Source organism: Nicotiana attenuata, unplaced genomic scaffold (assembly GCF_001879085.1).
Source record: "Nicotiana attenuata strain UT unplaced genomic scaffold, NIATTr2, whole genome shotgun sequence".
NCBI lineage: Eukaryota > Viridiplantae > Streptophyta > Magnoliopsida > Solanales > Solanaceae > Nicotiana > Nicotiana attenuata.
This window is the reverse complement of record NW_017672204.1, coordinates 120,495-141,925: the sequence shown is the minus strand read 5'-3', so window position 1 is coordinate 141,925 and position 21,431 is coordinate 120,495. Positions and strand designations below refer to the sequence as shown.

At 37.0% G+C, this 21,431-nt stretch overlaps 1 non-coding gene across 1 annotated transcript; it reads right to left on the bottom strand.

Annotated features, from left to right (window-relative positions):
• Positions 1-550: 550 nt before the first annotated feature.
• Positions 551-634, bottom strand: TRNAL-CAA. Its single transcript has one exon. It is a non-coding gene; the product is annotated as a tRNA-Leu (tRNA).
• Positions 635-21,431: the final 20,797 nt, after the last annotated feature.

Below are 21,431 nucleotides of genomic sequence, written 5' to 3'. Positions count from 1 at the left end.
GATTTTAAATACTCTCTCTGTTTCAGTTTATGTGAACCTAGTTCTTTTTTGGTCTGTTGCAAAAAGATTGTGATAGCTATATTCTTAATCAGTTTAAATTAAATGTGTATCATTTTCTTGTGAATTGAAAAATATCTTCGATATAACTGAGAAAGAAAACTATTTTTTTGGAATTTGTTTATATTATTTACTATGATATTTGGTTAAGTTAACCTTCAAGTAAATATGTGATTTGAGTAGAAAAGGATCAGGGTCGACGAAACCTTTATTTCCTAGAATAATTAATTTGGTTGCTCTTGAAAAATGTTAGTCCATCAATTAAGCGATAGTTCGAGTGAAAAAAGAATTCTTGAGATAATTACTTTTCCAACTCTTTTTGATTAATCAATTTGAGGAATTTTGTTTTTATTCTCCTCTGTAGAAAATGAGATGTATCCAGAAAATATAATACTATATTACATTCGATATCGTTTCCAAAATAATGTGACTAGCACTTAAGTTGTGTGTTGAGGAACAAAAGAAAAACCAGAAAATAAATGAAAAAAATCTTTGTCAGAAGTGGGATTTGAACACACGCCCTCTTACGAAGACCAGAACTTGAGTCTGGCGCCTTAGACCACTCGGCCATCCTGACATTGTTTGCTACTTGCTTATTTTACCAAAAACAAAAGGAAAGAAATAAAAATAATGAAAAACTGAAAAGAGCTAGAAAGATGGCCTATCCCTATTAAGAGTCCGTTTGGATTAGCTGATTTTAAATACTCTCTCTGTTTCAGTTTATGTGAACCTATTTCTTTTTTGGTCTATTGCAAAAAGAATGACCCCTTTCTAATTTGGAAATAATTTAGCTTAATCTTCCAATTCTATCCTTAATGAGAATATTTTCTAACCACACAAATACTTTGGATCCCTTTTTGACTTATTTAGGACCAAATTTTCAAAGGTGTTTATTTTTTCTTAAACTCTGTGCCTAGTGAAACAGGTTCACATAAATTGGAACAGAGGGAGTAGCTGCTAAGCTTGAAGTGCTGAAAAATATTTTTGAGCGCTGAAATTGATTTTTTAAATAAGCATTTACTTGTTTGGATAAATGTGCTGAAATTGATAATAATCAGTTAACATGTTTGGTAGAAAAGTGCTGATAAGTTGTTCTTTATTACAATGACTAAAATATCCTTTAAAACTTTATAAAATATAATGAATTAACAATTTTCTTTGTAAAGAAAAGGATGAACAACAAATATGGAATGAAGAGAAAGTTAAGAAATTTATTTTGGAGAAAAATATTTTGTGAATTAAAAAATAGTATTAAGGATAAACTAGTAAAAGCCTTGGTCAAACTAAAAGTGCTTATAAGTTGAAGTCATAAATTGGGGGAGGCCAATTTATGACCTACACTACTGAAAAATGGTTGTATCCCGACTGCCAAAACGGTCGGAAATCGATCGGAAATCACGAATTTCCGACTACTTTCTGACCACAATTGGTCGGTTGAAAAATAGTTGGTCGGAAAATAATTTTCGACCGAATCCCTCGGTGATTTCCGACCAAAGTAATCGGAACATTCAAAAGGTCAGACGACCAAATTATTTTTCAAAATTCCGACCAAAGTGGTAGGAATATTACGACCGAATCAGTCGTAATAATATAAGTATAAATAAATATTAATTTAAAATTAAATAATAAAATATGTAATTTCCGACCGAATCAGTCGAAAATTAAAAATAAAATTTATTTACTTTACGAAGGAATCCGTCGAAAACTATTAAAAATTAATTAATTTTTTAATTTCCGATCGATTCGGTTAGAAATGTGGGTATTTTTGGAAAAAATTGGGCAGCTGTCTGATTGTTTCCGTCGGAAATCAGTCGGAATTTTCTTTAAAACTGGACAGAGTTCTGCTCAATATTGAGCTACACCACCTATCAAACAATTACAATACAATAACGATAACAACCAATCAACAAATATCATCCAAACCAACAAATCCAACCATTAATACCATCTAAACCAACAAATCCATTAAACCTAACAATTTTGGGCATAAAAATATCCATATAGTAGCCCACATTCAAGTTCAAAAACAAAACATAAAGTTGTCTCTCACAAGCAAGTTTACCAATCGACCAAAACACTATACCTAAAATACTACACATCAGATTTAGTTTGTTCATCCTCATCATGAGATAGATCATGCCCATGTTTTCTCATGAATTTCTGCATATTAACAAATGTTCTGAATTGGAAGTCCAACTGTTGCTTCAAATCACGAATTATATCTTCCATCTGTTCTTGATTTTGAGAAAAAGAAGAATTGGCTAAGAGTGGGTTTAGATGACCTGTAGGTCGGTGTACTCTAAATCTGTAGACTCTGCCTTTGTTTACTCTACCCACTGCCTCTATCCACAATGAAGCCATATCATCAGGTGTTGGTTGAGTTGAAGGAGGCTGAGTTTGTTGCCATTCTTCCACCCTTTTATGATAATCTTCCTAAAATGAAAACATAACTATTTTGTAAATAAACTAATATTAATAAATCATAAATAATTATGAAGTTAGTATTTTACATATATGTTTGACGCATGCGTCTCCACCCAGTGTTCTCTTGTACCATCCTTCTTTTTTTTATGCGTCTCCTCGAAGACCTCAACGTGGCTCATATCTCGCCCTCTTTCCTTTTCCTTCATAACAAAAAGTATGAGTTAGACATTACAATCGTGAAATTCTATATGTAAAACTAAGAAATTTTTTATAAGTAATTACCAATCTTAGTTTATGGGTCGCAAAACTAATCGAACCTCCTGTGTGAAACGAGCCACATTTACTGGAGGCATGGTTTGCCTTTGCTTGTTCACTCTTATTCTTCCATTCTTCGATATTCTATTTCTCAAGAAGTTTATCCCAAACATCTTCTCTTAACCACCCAGGCATTTACCAGCATTTCGACCAGCGAACAAAGTATCTTTAATCCGCTTAGCAGCCTTCTTTTCGAAAAATATTATTTATTTCATTTTGATGCTGAGGATGCCATGTACACTTTGTCTGCAATATAAAAAAGTAAAATTAGATGAAGATGATAATTATTAAATAAATTTAATCAATTTTTACCCTAAATTGATTTCACATTTTATCTCTGATGCTGTACGGTATCTGTCTCCAAGAATTTCATGGCTCATGATAAAATGGCTTCATAGAATCCATAACCAAATGTATAAACTAAAAGGATGGCAAAAACATGCATTAAAGTTAACATATATAATTAATAAACATCTTAAAGTTTCAAAAGTTTTAATTATAAATAAATATTCCTTAATGTTAACATATCTAAAAGTACATTCAAAACGTAAAAAATAGTATAAGAACTTTCTTACCCATCCTCGTTGGGGATGATTATCAATCGACTATAACTATATTGTACATCCCCTCCAAGATTCTGCATGTGTCTACTAGATGGTGTAGAAGAAGCACTAGATGTAGCTGGGCGAGAGCCTCCGATATCCAACCTAGATATGCTGGAATGGATGATGATGATGGAGTCGAAGATGATGGAGCAACAAAAGACGAACCATCATGCTGACTACCATGAAAGCTCGGGGATGCAGCAGCTGGTGAGCCACCTTGCTGACTACCATGAAAGCTCGGGAACACCCTATCAATATGTCACGACCCGGATTTCCCACCATCGGGAGTCGTGATGGCGCCTACTGTTGGAGCTAGGCAAGCCAAACATTTAAATATTTTCGGATAACAACATAACAATAATAAAATAACGAGTCTTTAAATAAATGCGGAAGTCTTTCAAAACATAGATAACTGAAAACCCAAAATGCGGAAGTCTAATATTTTACTACCCAAGACTGGAGTCGCTATCTCACGAACTACTAAAGAGTGCTACAAACAAGTCTGAATAGAAATACATAAATGTCTGTCTCGGTACAATGGAAACAAACTGAAACATAGAAAGGGACTCCGGCCTGCAAACGCCAGCTAGGCTACCTCGTAAGTCCCTGGACTGAAGTCAGCTCCCGATCGATATCCTACTGCTGTGGTCCAAAAGCTGCTCCGATACCGTGATCTGTGCAAAAGAGCACAGAAGTGTAGCATCAGCACAACCGACCCCATGTGCTGGTAAGTGCCTGGCCTAACCCCGGCGAAGTAGTGACGAGGCTAGACAGGACTACCAAATCAACCTGTGCAGTTCAATGTATATATATATGCAATACAAGGAAAGAATACAGAAGTTTTACAGTTAAGAGGAAGGGAAGCATACTATGGGGAAGTACAGTCCGGAGATAAAGTCAACAATTTAAATAAGAAACAAGGCAACAACAATAATTAATAAGAGCAGGACAATCAACAGTTGCACGACATCAACCTTCGTGCTTTTACTCTCATTCTCACCAAAGCAATCAAATAAAGTGCACGGCATCACCCTTCGTGCTTTCTCTCACGTAACTCTCATATCATGGCACGGAATGATCCTTCGTGCAAATATAACCAAAATATGGCACGGAATGACCCTTCGTGCAAATATAATCAAAATATGGCACGGAATGACCCTTCGTGCAAATATAATCAAAACATGGCACGGAATGACCCTTCGTGCAAATATAATCAAAACATGGCACGGAATGACCCTTCGTGCATTATCACTCTTCCTCACCCAAACAGTAATCACAACCAAACGGGGCGAGGGGATAAACAAATAATAAGAACTATCCCGGCAAGGGAATTACACAATTAACAGCTAACTCCCGGCAAGGGAGCAACAACAATACTTTCATTTCCCGGCAAGGGAAATAATCAATATACTCAAACCATCCCGGCAAGGGATTAATCATATCCCTTTCTATTTCTTTCATTTCTTACTCAATAGTCTTTTTATCGTTCGAGCCAACGCTCCAAAGGATTTGCATTTCATAATTAGTTCTCATACTCTTCACATTGCATAAAATTCATCAATTAACATGGAGGAGTCATAACAATATCAGGATAAGTGCATACAAGGACCCAAGGTCATGCTAGACACCGGTGTATAGATACTCGTCACCATGCCTATGCACCGTACTCGATCATTTAGCAATTAGCAAATAATAACACTCTAATCCTATTCCTTCAAGCCAAAGTTAGATCAAACACTTACGTCAAATGCTCCAATCTCAACTCGATCCTCTAGTATAGCTTTACCCTTCGAATTCACCACCAAACCGCTCAAATCTAGTCACAAATTACTTGAGTGTATCAACAAAGGCTAATCTAATAAATTTGAATGCATGAAAAGTGAATTTCCCAAAGTTTCACTCAAAATTTCCCAAAACGCCCCCGGGCCCACGTGGTCAAAACCCGAGGTTCGAACCAAAATCCGATTACCCATTCCCCCATGAACTCCAAACTGTAAGTTATTTTGGAATCGGACCTCGAATTGAGGTCCAAAACCCCCAATTTTAGAAAACCTAGGTTCTACCCTAAATTCCCAATTTCCCCATTAAAATCTTTGTTTTGAAGTTTGAAATTGTGTTTAAGGATATTAAGGAGTATAGAAAATCAGTTAGAAATCACTTACCAATCGTTTTGAAGAAGTAGAATCGTTTGGAAAATCGCCTCTTATGTTTTGGGTTTTGAAAAAAAGTGAAAAATGAGTGAAAATCCCGACTTTATATACTTTACTGAAGGCTGGCGCGGACCGCACAAAAATGCACCGCGGCCGCGCCGAGGAAGGGAAGAAAAATGACTCTCTGAACCTACCCAGTGCGGACCGCACTGATTTGGTGCGCGGCCGCACTGGTTGAATGGACCCAAGACCCCCCTCTGAATCTAGCCACGCGGACCGCGCAGAAATGCACCGCGGCCGCGCGGAAATAACCGCGGCCGCGCTGGGGGCCTGCAACACCTGGACCAGCAAATTTCTGATACTTTTAAGTCTAAGACCCTCCTGGGACCCACTCAAAACTCACCCGAGCCCTCGGGGCTCCAAACCAAACATGCACATAACTCCAAAAATATCCTACGGACTCATCCGTGCGATCAAATCGCCAAAACAACATCGAATTAGGCCTCAAGACCCATGATTTCCTTCCAATTTCCATGAAACATCAAATTTTACTGCTTCTAGCTCAAAACACGTCAAATGACGCCCAAATCTAACCAAACTTCACAGCAATTGCTTAACTCATATTTAAGACTTGTGCCGGGCGTCGGAACCAAAATACGAGCCCAACAGCACAGTCTTCTAAACAAATAACATTTTCCAATTCTTTAATTATTTTCAGAAAACAATTTCACGTAAAAATTTATTCCTCGGACTCGGGACCTCGGAATTTGATTCCGGTCACACCCCCAAGTCTCATATTTTCCTACGGACCCTCCGGGATTGTCGAATCACGAGTCCCGGTCCGTTCACCCAAAACGTTAACCGAAGTCAAACTTAATCAATTAAAACATCAAAATTTTATTATTTTTCTCACAAATTCATATTTAAACGTTCCAGCTATGCGCCCGGACTGCGCACACAAACTCGAGGCAACCCCCAAGTGAGGTTTTCACGGCCTCAGAAATACAGAGTGAGTAGGAATACAGGCGATGACCCTTTGGGTCGTCACAGTGATCCGCACATGGCTGATTTGCTCAAAGTAAATAAAATGCCGCATGAATCTTTTCAAGAGTATGCCATACGATGGAGATTAGAAGCTTCAAAAATACATCCGCCATTGCCCGAGGGAGAATTGATCTCAACCTTCATTCAAATTCAAGAAGGCATATATTTTGATAAGTTGCTCGCAACTTGTGCACGCAATTTCTCTGATTTGATTCGAATTGGACACGAGCTAGAATGTGGCATTCAGGAAGGAAGAATTGTGGGAAATTCAACAACTCAAACCATTAACCAAACCTTTCATCAAGAGATATCTGAAAACCTGCAAAGCAAAAAGAAAGAAGATAGCTCAGTTGCCATGACTGCTATTCACCAGCCACAATGCCATGAGAATCACCAATTTTTGCAATCTTATGGCACTTCCAACTTACACAACAGTCACCTCCAGCCTAATTGCCAGCAAAATTTTCAGCAAAACTTCCAGAAGCAGTCTCCCCGAGCACAACCCAACCTTCGACAACAAAAGAAAATTAAGCACTGCTATTTCGCTCCTTTGGACGAGCCATTGACTGACATACTTGAAAGATTGAAAGACAAAGGTCTTCTACAACAAAGGAAAGGATTTATCTCTAAGCATCCAGCTCTGAACTTTGATCCATCCAAGAACTGCGTCTTTCATTCAAATATTCAGAGACATGACACCGAAGATTGTCCAACACTCAAATTCAAGATACAGAGCATGATTAAGCAAGGCAAGATAAAGATACAACCTGAGTTACCAAGCAATAATTGCGAAATTTCAACTACAGGTACAATTATTGTCAAAGGAGATCCATCAAAATTGGCACCAAGATGTTTGAAAAGAAAACGCATAGTTGATCAAGAAGACTGAGAATGATGTCATATCACACCATTCTCCATCCTTAGTACTACTCTTTTGTAATTCTTCTGAGACTTTTGTAATGAACTACGTTTTGACCTGATTCCCGTTTAAGAGGGGATACGTAGGCAGCCTTATGGGTTCGGTCTCAATGTAATCAAAATTTTATTTCCCCTAAAAGTCAGAACCGGGGCAGATTTCGCAGAAGGATTCTCAATATTCGGCAAGGCAGAAGTCAGATTTTCGATCTAAATTCTGGTCATCTTCGCATCAGCAAGCTTGAAATGCCATCGCAATACAATTGCAGATTCAATGCCGAAACTTTGATGTTCGATGCAAGGCAACAATCTTCTTTTATACTAACAACTTTCTTTGAGTAATGCAGGGGCAACCTTTAGCTATTCTTGAATTATATTATACACTATTTGCACCGCTCCCTAGATATTTGCTTCTATAAAAGCACTGCATCAAGCTCTCCGTACCATGGATATTCCCTACTTTACTGCACCAGGATTTTTACATTGCACCATGAATTACCACTACAAAGTGGGCACCATATCAAGATCTCTACACCGTATCAAGCTCTTCGCACTGCATCAATTTTTTTAGTTACGAATCAAGCACAATATATCGGGTCTATCCTCCCTCAAACAGGATATTTTGGGTTCATCCGCCCTCAAACAGGATATATCGGGTCCATCCGCCCTTAAATAGGATATATCGGGTCAATCCGCCCTCAAACAGGATATATCGGGTCCATCCGCCCTCAAATAGGATATATCGGGTCAATCCGCCCTCAAATAGGATATTTCGGGTCCATCCGCCCTCAAATATGATATATCGGGTTCATCCACCCTCAAATAGAATATATTGGGTCCATCCGCCCTCAAATAGGATATATCGGGTCCATCCGTCCTCAAATAGGATATATCGGGTCTATCCGCCCTCAAATGGCATATATCGGGTCCATCCGCCCTCAAATGGGATATATCAGGTCTATCCGCCCTCAAATAGGATATATCGGGTCAATCCGCCCTAAAATAGGATATATCGGGTCAATCCGCCCTCAAATAGGATATTGAAGTTAATCCTTCCTCAAAGGGACATTTAATTTATTTCGACCCGAGTGGTCCTGCTTGCATAAATATTGCCCAAAACATATCTTTCATAAATCATTGCTGAATGCATTTATTTTTATAAACTAAATTTCCATGTGCCATTGCCGACCATGAAATATGTCACCATAAAATTATATTTTTTATATGTTTGCACAATAAATTCGCTTTTCTTATGAATTAACGCCTAAATATTAATTTCATAAGATTATTTTTTATGGCATTGCATCTTATTTCCTAATGAATTTTCTTAGCATTGTTAAGTTCTGCAGGAAAAATAGCGCAACCTGGAACTATATCTTAGCAGTGGACTGGGGCAGTTTGTTGGGGAGGAATACCAAACTCTCCAACAAAGGTCAAGGATCTACTTCGAACTCAGCTCGACTCAACTCTCAAAATTCCTAACCAAACCCTTATTTCAAACATCTTTCTATCAATCATGGTACCCAATATCTCTATAATTCAACACTGGGGCAGCATTTTAAGGTTCGCATCAATAGTTGAGTCCAACTCCAGGGTATCATAAGCCTTGAACTACATATGGCCTGATTCTCGTGAAACCCGAGATATGTAGGCAACTCGAAACCGGAGTTCGGCCGCAATCATTTTTCTATACGTCCCCTTTGTCCCATTCCAACCTTGATGGCCTGGACAAAAATGGTTACTATGTCAATTTCTTTGCCCGAAAACTCTTACATCGTCTCCGATCAAAGAGGGGCAGCTGTTGACATCCAATTTTGTCCCTCTTTCTTCCAGAATGTTTATTTGAGCTTCTAGCATCACTTATTAGAGTAATTTTAACACCAAATTAGGCCTATTTTCAATTATTAAAATATTACTACTAACATTACTAATTATTGTAACAATAGTTATAATTATGATTTTACCGTCATCATCATTGGCATTCGAAAATTATTCTCGTATCTTTGTGAAAATGATACCCTTTCTCCTTATTTAATCAAATAGTATTATGTTCTTAATTCAACAATTACAAATAAATATTTAATATTATAGTATTTTATTTAGAAAGTTAGTGTAATAGTTATTCATTAAATTTTCATAATATCTTATAATTATTTTATTCATTTAAATACGAGCTATTATAATTTACTCTAGCATTCTAAGTATTTTAATGATTTGTTCAACATTATAATAAAGTTTAATCCAAGAAAGGAGCCCAAAGAAAATGCAAGGAAGAAGGAAATGGCTATTTTAATTCAGCCGATTATATTGGCTCAATCTATAGAAGTTAATCCTTATCCTATTTAGCATACAAATCATTTTCCATGATCTAGTCCAACACTTGAAAGAAGAGGGTTATTCATCAGCCCATTAATGGGGCGGCCCAGTGAGCCTATATGTTACCCAAACACCTTCCAATCCGTCCAACCCACACTATAAGACCAAGCCCGCCCGCATAAGACCTAATCAGTAGCCTTTTCTTTGCTTTTGTTTTAACGTGCTTCTTCCCTATCTTCCTATTTTGGTGAAAGTTCAGCATCTGCATAAGCCATGGCAGAGCTTTGATGTTCCAATTCGAGTAAGACTTTTGAGATCACGTGAAGCCTGCAAAGTCTGTCCAAAATCCCTAACGGGTATGTTGACCAAAATTCAAATCTGATTTAAAAAAAATCCCGCTCAAGAACCCTAACTTCTATCTATAAATATCTGCTTTGAAACTCATGTTTGGAGGAGGTTTTCGGCCGCCCCTTTTACCCCAAAATTGATGGTTATTAGCGGCCTTGTCAGCCTAGACTTTGTTCGAAGCCGCAGCCTCTCTCTTCAAACACAAGCTTCAGCTGCCTCTATCCCTTAAAACTTATTGTTCTTCTTCTAAAAAATTCTAGCTTGCTTTCTTACTTCTCCATCTTCGTTTTCTCCTAGCAATACTCTTGATTTTTTTTTTTGGCGATTTGTTGCCTTTCGGGTTAGCGGATTCGAGGCCTGAGATAGTCCCTTGACTCTCGCCCCTGTTTGTTGCACCCCAAAAGTTGGAGCGACATGGAATCTTGATGCAAGACTCGCCCATATTCACACATAGAGTCATCACATCCCTTATTCTTAGAAGGCACCAAATAGCAAGAAAATAAGCGAAACACTTGGGGGCGCTTATGGCGTTCTTCTTTTATTTCTTTTGCCATTCAATTTATCTAACTTTTGTGATTGTTAATTTGCTTGTGTATTTGGGTTTTATCTCAAGTTTGGATTTAATTACTTAGGTTCTTTGCTATACTTATATCACATACGATACGATAATTAGAATGTGGAATCTAAGATCGATAATCTAATAACTTTCTTTTCTTATTAGCTATTAGAGTATTCATTTTCTAGTAAGCTTAACATTATGCTTCAGACACTTTTTTATAAGAAGTAAAAACGGGTTTCAAAAGAATAAGCTAAGTATTGTTATAAGTGTATATGAAAAACAATTTTTACCAACTCTCTTAGTCTATCTTTGGAAAATAGATTCTTATTATCATCTTTGAAGCTACATTTTGCCAAGCAATTCCACAAGAAAAGAACATCATTATTCGTAAAAGTTACTCTTCAAATATAGATAGTTATTCGGCTAACTTACTTACTGGTCTTGTCCCATTTTGTTCATTTAAACATTGACACTCAATTATAAGTTTTTACAACACTTATAAAGAGGCCTTGGCTGATCCAGTTCACTTGTTTTTTTTAAAAAAAAAAAATTGCAACTTATGGTTAAATCAATTTAACAAATTACTATTTTAGGTAACATGCGCATATATTAGTTACAAGCTACTTTCTTTAGATGCCTAACACCTAAATGATGTACTTATATTATATACCTTAGCCTTAATTAACCTAAGTTTGGTCGGTTAACCGTAATTAACGGATCACATAGGGTGCTTTTACAACCTTCCCTGTAGGATTAATTAGAACTCTTACCCATAATCATAAGGTTAAGCAGACCATAAAACAGAGTTAAATTTAAGCACTACATAATTAAAATTGCTGTCCTAATTCACCTTTAAATTAATTAGGTGGCGACTCTTTTAATTTATTAAACCTCAGAATTACCAATATGTTATACTCTAGTTTGACCCATGTTAAAATGGGGTATAACACTCATTTTCGAGGAATCTAAGAGGCTATGCAAACGGGTAATCTTTCGTCGACTATGCTCTGAGCTCCGATCCTCATCTTCCTGATTTTGTTCTCTTATGCTTTCAGGCTATAGTGCTTTACAATCGGGCTTTTGCTAAGTCCCAAGCTGAGTTGACCCGCTATGAGGAAGAGTGTAGGAGGCTCTCATCAGAGGCTGACGAGCTCGGGGCTCTTTTTACCAAAAAGGAGGAAGAACTTCATGACCTTCGGGCTCGTTTGGAGATGGTGTCTCGAGAGCGGACCAATCTTGTTGAGCAGGCGATACAGTCTTCGTATGTTTTTATTTTCATGCTTGTCCGACTTTAGCATTTAACACCTTTTGGTTGATTTTTGCAGCTTGAGAAGAAAGATGTCCTGATGAGGGAGGGGCTCAGAGCCAGGGATATTGAGATTCTCAGACTCAAGCAGCGTGTGGACTAGATAGCCTCCGAGAGAGATACTGTCACGCCCCCTTTTTCCTCGCGAAGTCTGGGTTTCGACATTTTTGGGACAACTCATTTTCTTTTGGGAAGGGGTATGGAATTTGAAAAGTCGCCACCTAACGGATTTAAGGTGCGTTAGGTCACCTAAAGCAAATAACTCATAAACCGATTTGCATTACCAAAGATTGGGTAAGGGCTCGAAATAACCTTGAGGGGGAGGTGTTAGGCACCCCTCGAGGTCCACAACGATGGGTCCCGGCCAAACTCGAATTAGGTGGATTAGTCTTATAAACAATTAAAGCAATTTAGACAAATAGATATTATTTCTAAAACAAGGAGTAAAAGGGGGTCCTAGGTTTTTTAGCCTATAGGATCACTTATGTGCAATACTTGGTAATCGTCCCTAAGTTGAGATGCTACACATAGCATTAGCACACAGGTCATCAGTTCCTTTTACTACCTGATTACCCTCCCCTTACTTATTGTTACCTAAGCGTTCTAATAGCATCCAGTACGTGCCTTATGCGTGCATTACCCGTCCCTTGCATGTGGCCCTGGAGGTGTTTAGGACCTCTATTTAAGAAAGTTCTAGACTCACTTATGTTGTTTTAAAAGGAGAAAACTAAGCGACAAACAAAAAGTCAAATAGGACTATCACATAAAGATATGATTAAGGGGGCTCACATTTCCCTCCACAAATAGACAAAACAAATGCACGCCTCAAACAAACAGTTTTTAAACGATTTAGAGTCCTATAGCAGGATATCTAGATGAGCACAAAATATGCAGTAGTTTTATTAAGGCGAGTAAATACCTAACCAGTTTGCCTACTGATTTTATTACTTACTGAGTGTGGACACGTTTCAAGCAGTCAAACAAATACAATTTTTGGCAATTTCAGCGTTCTAATTATCCTACAGGCTTGCCTAGGCGATAACCGGCTGGATCCTATAAGGATGACATTTAAACGTATTGTAAACCAATGACTAGTTTAAACAGGCAGATTTTATCCGTTTAGACCCTATAGACACGCTGTCTTTGTGCTGAAAATGATCACAAGCATTACAGAACTAATTTTACGTGTTTATCTCTATGAGCATGATGTCTAAGTGCGAAAATTAATTTTGAAACCTTACAGGCATGGTATCTAAATGTAGAAATTAATTATTGAAACCCTATAGGCATGGTATCTAGATGACTTCAGTTCCTATAGGCAAGATCTCTATTACTCATGCATAGGCAGAATTCTTAGAGCGCATTGACAGAAAAATGGTTATTTGAACAGTCAATAGCCTATAGACATGGTTAGTAATGCACATTGGATAAAAATACGTGCTAATCCTATAAACATGATGTCTACTGTGCAAAATTAAACGCAAAGCCCTATAACAGGATTTCTGATATGCAGATGTGAAGCACAGAGTCAAAACAATAAGACAATACCAGCATAATCAAATCCTATAAGCATATTCTCTACCCAATCCCAACAGAGATATATAAAAAACCCTCCCATCTTTACTAATAACCCCGATATCTGTTTTTTACAAGATTAATTATACAGACCAATATAACTGAATTACATAATGAAATCACTATACTATAGAGAGCCTTCATAGGCCCAACATCCACTTAGAACCAAGCCTCCAAACATAGCACCTCTAAGCATAGTGGTAGTCCATCCATAACACATAAAGCAGGTTCCTGGTGTGTCAAAGTTCCCTAGGGCCTCAGGGACCCCGGGCAGTACCAAATGTTCAACACACAGTTCATAAAGGATTGGAAACCAACCCCAATATGTCAGAGTTCAGAGGAGTCTTATGGACCCTAAGCAGTGCTTACATTGGGGTGGCAGGACCCTAGTTAACTAAGAATAGGAGTTGAAAATAGTGTATAAAGATAGGAAGTAGTTTTAGTAAAGAAAACAGTTTGGATCTTAGAAGTGCATAAGAACAGATTATCATATTACAAGAACCACAAGTAGCACACATTTAGCAGAAGGAGTTTAGCCATGAACTCTAGCAATCACACAACAGCCAGAATAGAGTGACAATTAATTTGAACAAGGTTTCACATGGCTTTAATCCATTAGCTACAACTAAGTGAACAATAAAGGCATATATTAATCATAAAACAACATGCTGGGATTAAATTACTGATCAGACAATCATACAGAAGGGTAACAGAAATTGAGAGCATAGAAATCGTGAGTTAACCAGGAGTTTGTTAAGGGTGAACACTTAAAAACAGGGCAGAAATCATGCTAGTTGAGAAACAAATAGGCATAGGTCTAATTTCATAAAGGCAGACATGCTGAAAACAAGAAGTACATAGGCCTAATTACATAAGAATGAACATGCTGATTAAGAGTAAGAAGCACATAGGTTTAGATACATAGAAGTAGACATGCTGATTAAGATCAATAAACATGAAACAAATAGGTCTAATTACATAGCATATTAAATGATGGCAGAAGTGGAGACATACCAGTTAAGAAATAGCAAACAGGAAGTTGAGAACAAGTAGAGTCCAATAGTCTAGCCTTGGCTTTCAGCCGGCTAGACAGTGCAGCAAACACAAGCAACAGAAAAGATCACAATGGAGAGTGTGTGTGAGTAAGAGTAAGAATCTGTGTGTGGGTGTAACTTTTTGAGTGTGTTCGTGTGTTTTAAAAGAAATCAGAATGGAGTTTATATAGCATTCAGCAGAGAAGACAATTAAGGCAAGAAAATTAGAGTTCACAAATAAGGTAAGCAAATATAATTAATCAGTGAATTGGGGCTAAACCCAAGCTAATTGATACAACCAGAATCTGGAAGACACCCCCTTAAATTAGGGAGAACCAATTAACAACTCAGATTTGGATTCAAATAAGGAAAGAAATAAATTAATTATTGACCCTAAATTAGACCAATTGATCTAAATAAGGCAAGTAGTACCAATCAAAAGTCATAAGGAAAGTAGGTAAAATCACGGGGAAATACTGGTTTTAACAGGAAAAAATATAATTCAAACCCCAAATAAAATCAGTCAATCTATTTTGGTTGACAGAGATAAATAATAACGAAAAAAAATTGAAATAACCAGCGCAATAAGCAGAGAAACCTAAGGGTTTAGAACATAGTCATGAGAATCAGTCGAATAAGTAAAGAAAATTTGGGTTAAACACTTAAAAAAATTAGTATTTTCCAGAAACTTGAAGGGATGAAACACTAGCTTTAGAGAAGACAAAAAATCAGTTAATAATAAGAAAACACAGAAAATTTTAAAGAGAAATAACGAATAAACTTAAAATTATCTCAGATCTACAAGGATCTGAACAGATTCGAGCGGCAAGAGACTACGGTTTTAAAAGAATGACAGAGATGAAAGATAATCTGGCTTGGAACCATATATTCGAGCCATAAACACAAAGATAATGGTACTCACAAACGGAAATGGCCATAGATAGCTTATGAAAAGGTTTGAACAAAATCTGAGTTGAATCTCTTCGAGATTCTTTCATAAATCAACATAATTGAACAACCAGAAGAGGTGAGAGGCTAGATAAGGCAGGAAATCACCAGGTGACCTCATATCTGGTCAAGAATCGGAAGGGTTTGGGGGAGTTTTTGAGTGACGGTGCTCTAGGGATCGAGGGTGTCTGAGAGAGAAGAGAGGAGGAGAGGATTCAGAGGCGGCGAAAATGAGAGAGTGAGTAGGGTTTGGGAGGTCGTTGATCTCAGAGATCAACGGTCATGATTAGAGGAGGTTGTGGGTCGGATTAAAATAATTGGGTTATTGGGTTTGGGCTGAGGGATTGGGCTAAGGTTTTAAGTAATTGGGTTGGTGTAATTGGGGTAGTCCGAAAAATGATTAAGGAAAAGGGGCTATTATTTAAATACTCAATTAATTGATAAAAATAATTTATAAAAATAGCTAAAAAGTGATAAAAATTACTTTTACGCATGAAGATGATTTAAAATAATTACTTAGCATTATATAAATATAAAAGGTTATTTTCTTGTAAAATAAGGTAATTATGCACACATGGGCTATTATTGCAAAGTTATTGAAAATATAGCCCTAACATGTACATATGGAAATTCATGAAATAATTAAAGCTTAGTATAAATATAAAAATGATAAATTAAGCAATAAAATTATCATAAAACCTATTGGTGATGCAATTATAAATTATTTATATAATAGAATGCTAGAATTAAGTAGTAAAAATCCTTTTAAAATTACAGAAATTATAGAAAAATACTAGTTGATACACATGCCCTATTTTGAAAGTATATATGCATTTTTTAAAATATGTGAGGGAAATATTGGGTATCAACAATTGCCCCTCTTTACTCGGGAAGGATGAAAGAGTTTTCGGGTAAAGAAATGATGACCAATTTTGACCGAATGGGATGTTCTAAAAATATAGGCCGAACTCTGGTCTCTGAGCTGCCTACATATCCCTGGTTTTACAGGAATCAGGCCATATGTAGTTCTGGACCCAACGGTGAATGAGGTCAATGGATTTGTTATAAGAATGGTAGCGAGTTTCAGAAAAGGTTCTTTTGTGAAGGGTAATATCGAATGGAGTTATGATTATGAGTCTAAAGTATAACGGGTGTATCATAGGGCAGATATCTGAACGGTCATGGGGTAAAGGTAGGTAATTGATGGGGGTCGATTACGTTTGAAATGATGGTAAGGCACAAATGGAAACCGGAAGGGTTTGAATGGAAACCGGAGCGAAGGTTGCTCAAGTTTGAAGAACGGTTACTTCCTGAATTACTTGCAAAACTTAAAATACAATGCATGCGAGTATATAGAGTATTGCAAGAATTTAAACATCATGCAAGTTCCCTTTGGACCATGAAAGGTTGTCTTTGGACGGTGAAGATGACTGTTGATACCCAACTTTTCCCTGTATATTTCTATATACAAAATACCTTTCAAATAGAATAGGTATGCATATATAAGTATTGTCCAAGAATTTCCCTATTTTTTCTTTAATTTTTAAAGATTTTTAAACCAATTTTATTGCCTTATTTTACCAGTAAAAAATCAATAATTATTCTCCAAATTATCATTTTTTTGATTCACTTATTGTATTCTCATATTTATACCAAAATATATCTAAGGTAAGTTTTGCACATTTTTTACAAATTTATTTAGTATTTTTAAAGCTAAATTGCACATAATTACAATATTAGACTATTTTAAGATCTAATTGCGTTTATAGTTACAAAATTGATTCCAGTATTTTTTATTTAATATTTATATATTATTAATCTTAGTACCTTTAATTTTATTTTCAGAAATTATTTTACTATTTTTTATAAATAAAAAGGGGAAAAGTGGCTATTTAAACACTAGCCCTACTTATTTCAATTTTAGCCTAAATCAGCCCCCCAATTAAACCCAATTTCAATCCCAAATTGCCCGGCCCAATTCTTAAATTACCCGCCCCTGACCCAATTAAATACAACCCGCCCGGCTCCCCGTTTAATCCAGGCCGTTGATCAATGATCAACGGCCGCGCTTCATTCTTTTTTTTTAATTTACCAAAACCCCCTAACCCTAATCATTTTCACCAGCCCGCCGCCTCTGAAACTCTCCACTCTCTCAAACTCTCTCGAATATTCTCAAACCCTAGCCGCCTCTTACCATCTCCACCCTGAAATCCACCGGAATCTATGGCCTCCAAGGCTACGAGAGTCCTACACCGGCCTCCTATGGCTCCTACGTGCATGATCTCTGAAGATTCAAGGCCTGACCTTGAAGGTTCATACCTAGACCTCTATCGATTCAGAGTTCCACGGTCATCTCCTGCGTTGCTCCGGCGTACCATGGTTGTTTAAGCCTGATTCTGACCTCTCCGACTCAGATCAGTGACCTTTCAAAGCCTTTCTCATTTCTAGGGTTCTTCTGAACCCTAACCCTTCGAGGTTTTCTCCGATTTCTTTAGATCCGTTGTGTATCTACGCTTTCCCAGAGCTTTCAAACGATTTCCCTAACTTTTCTTTCAAAAATTACTTTCAAAACCTTTCTTTTCCGATCTACGGTTTTCTGAAAATGTTCAAGTGTTTTCTGACTTTCTTTTCTTTCGTGTGTATTTGCCTATGTGTTGTTCTTGTATTCTCTTTTACCATGTTTCTTATATGCTTCTCTTACTGTGTTTTCCTATATTATGGTCTCGTATGCTTTTCTACTGTGCTCCTATGTTTTTCTTCTATCACGTTCTTGTATGTTCTTCTACTGTGTTCTCGTATGCTTTTCTACTATGTTCTGGTATTTTCTTCTACCATGTTCTGGTATGTTTCGCCTACTATATTTTTTACTGTGTTCTTAATGTTTTACTATTTGCCTTCTACTGAACCTTGTTTAAGTTTCTTCTAAAAGATGCTCTTAATCATGCTTTCCTACTGTTCTTAACAGTCTTTTCTCATTATGCTTTGAATTAGTTTCTTTCACTCTGTTTGCTTTGAACCCTTCTACTGTGTTTGCATGTTATGTTTCTATCATGTTTCTCATGAGTTCTGTTGCTGAAAGAAGCGTGTTAGAAGGTTCAGTTCTTTTCTGAAACCTCTAAACATGTTTCGACTCAATTGCTTGCCCTCTCATCTTTGCTTTGTGATTTGCCTGAACTAGGGTTGTATTTCGACACCCCTAATTCTTTCAGACCAACTTCGAATCTCTGAACTAAGTTTGGACATCCTTGTTTTCATACAATGCTGATTTTCACTAAACTCTTCTACACTGGATTTTCTATTGATTTTACAATGACACTACAATTTTCTTTCATGCTTAACATGTTCGTATGCTCCTTATATATGAGGAACTTCCCTTTAAAGTGGTTTTCAAACTTGTGATTAATTCAGAATCCCTTCTAAATAGGTCTAATTGATTCCCTTTCCATTGTTTGCTGATTTTCCTTAAGTTAAAAACCTTTCCCATCTTTTTGACTCGGTTCATTCATACAAATCTCAGACCTTGTGATGTACTGGCTGTTAATTGATTTCCTTACCTTATTTGTACAAACCGTGTACTTCAAAACCCTATCCTTAAATAACCTTTTTATGTATGTGGCCTTAATTGCATGTTGTGCACAAATTGTTTATTCAATTTCTTTCCTTAATTGGCTTTCACCCGTTTGAATATGAATCCCTTAATTAAAGGGAGTTTTGTGTAATTGATTGACAATCAGTTCTTCAACTATTTTCTTACCTTATTTCTGCCTGATTTTCACACTATAAAAGGCACGCCCCTTTTTCACAAACACACGATTAACAATCCTTCACTACACACTTCACAATCCTTCTAAATTCTTACTTACACATAATATTACTCTCTCTTCTTGTTTGCACTGTGGCTTTTACAAGACTACTGCATTTTCTCTATTGTTTCTTTGAAACTGGTATGTCCTAATTTAAGCTTTAGCATCATCACAATGTGTTTATTTACAGCTTTTTGTATCCATGTCCACTTTACTATTTTTGTAGAGTTCAACATTTAAATTAAGTATGCTCACATCTTTCTGCCTGTTTCTGTTGTGAATCCTTGCTCCCCTACCCTATTACCCCTATGTGTTTGTGAGTTGTGACTTAAGGCATGGCAATGTGAGTTGTTGCCCATGAATTAAGTTTGAACCAATGGAGTCTTAACCTCTACATAAACAGGCTGGAGGGTGTGCCAGCATATCCCATTGCTGGGTGTGCCCATCAGCCTGCTTTTCTTTTGCTCTTGCAAATTCCCCATACCCTATCCCCTATGTGTATTAATGTGAATTGCTTCCCTCTTCCTTTCCCCTTTCAGAATTCCACTTCTGCACTTACACTCTCTTTTAGTTCCTAAGTTCTGCCCCCTCTTGTGAGCCTTGCCTTGGGACCTTGAGTTAGACACTTGAGGGCTGGCCTTTCCACACTGCACTATGTCTTAATGTGGTAATGCATTTGGGTGTGAGCACTGCCTGGAGTTCATGTGAGACTCTTAGGGAACTCTGATGCACCCCAAATGAGAGAAAGGCTTTGAAATGTGACCTCTTGGAGTTGGTTTACTTCATACTTCAGACAGGAAGTCTGAATCAGGCTCTCCTTAGTTGTACTTTTAATTTCTGATGTATTTTTCTTTACTTTACTTTTTCTGGGCTGTAATAACTTTGTAATAAAACTCTTGCGGATGGCTAGTGAAAAGGGAAGGGTAACCATGCATGCAAAAAGGGGTAGATAACCTGCCTATAGGAATTTCTGATTTCTGCACTCTCATATATAGATACCATGTCTATAGGATTTCTGCATTCCCACATGTAGATAATATGTCAGCATTCTCATATGTAGATAGCATGTCTATAGGATTTCTGCGTCCCCACATGTAGATAACCTGCCTATAGGAATTTCTAATTTCAGCATCCTCATATGTAGATAACATGTCTATAGGATTTATGCATTCTCATATATAGATACCATGTCTATAGGATGTACATGCATGTAGAAAATATGCCTATAAGTCCTTTCTAATTCTTGCATATCCACTTCTCACTAGGCAAACATGTTTATAGGTCTTAATAACCAAATGCAATCAGATGTCATGTTCATATAAAATCCAGCATTTAGATGTCATGCCTATAGGGTTTCTGCATTTTTATTATGTCTATACATATGTTCTGAAGTCGACAAACGCATAGAAAGCATGCCTATAGGAGTTAATCAAATCTGAATCACCTCAAGTCTAAAACCAGTAATAATGCCTTACCAGTTGCAGAACTTATGATCTTTTGCTAAAACTCGCCTTTCTTTTAATAACTGACAACTTTTTCTTAAATCAGTATGTGTTCAGTTTAATTCATTGTTTCTGAAATCAGTAGATATCATGCCTATAGGATCTTCATCCAACATTTAGGCAAACTGTAGGATAAATTTTATAAACTGAATCAGATTTTATTAACTACAACCAGCAGGCATGCCTGATTCGGGCTTCTTATCTGAACTATGTAATAAATCAGTCTGCCTCAAATCTTTAAGTTTCATTAGACCTTAAACAGTACGTGCAAGACATGCTAAATTATGTGCTTCTCTGTTTGAAGGGGGTGTATTTGAGCCTTTTATTTGTTTATATGCTTTCCCTAAACTTGCTATATGTGTTTTGCCTGTCGCCTTAGTATTTTTACCTTTTGAAACCACAAATAAGCCCAACATCTCCTCCCTTTAGGATTAGTAGTCCCAAGTACCTCCGGGACTGATAGGATTGGGGCGGGTAATAGCATGCAACAGGTAAATGAGACCATTCCGCGCTTTAATACCTTAACGCGG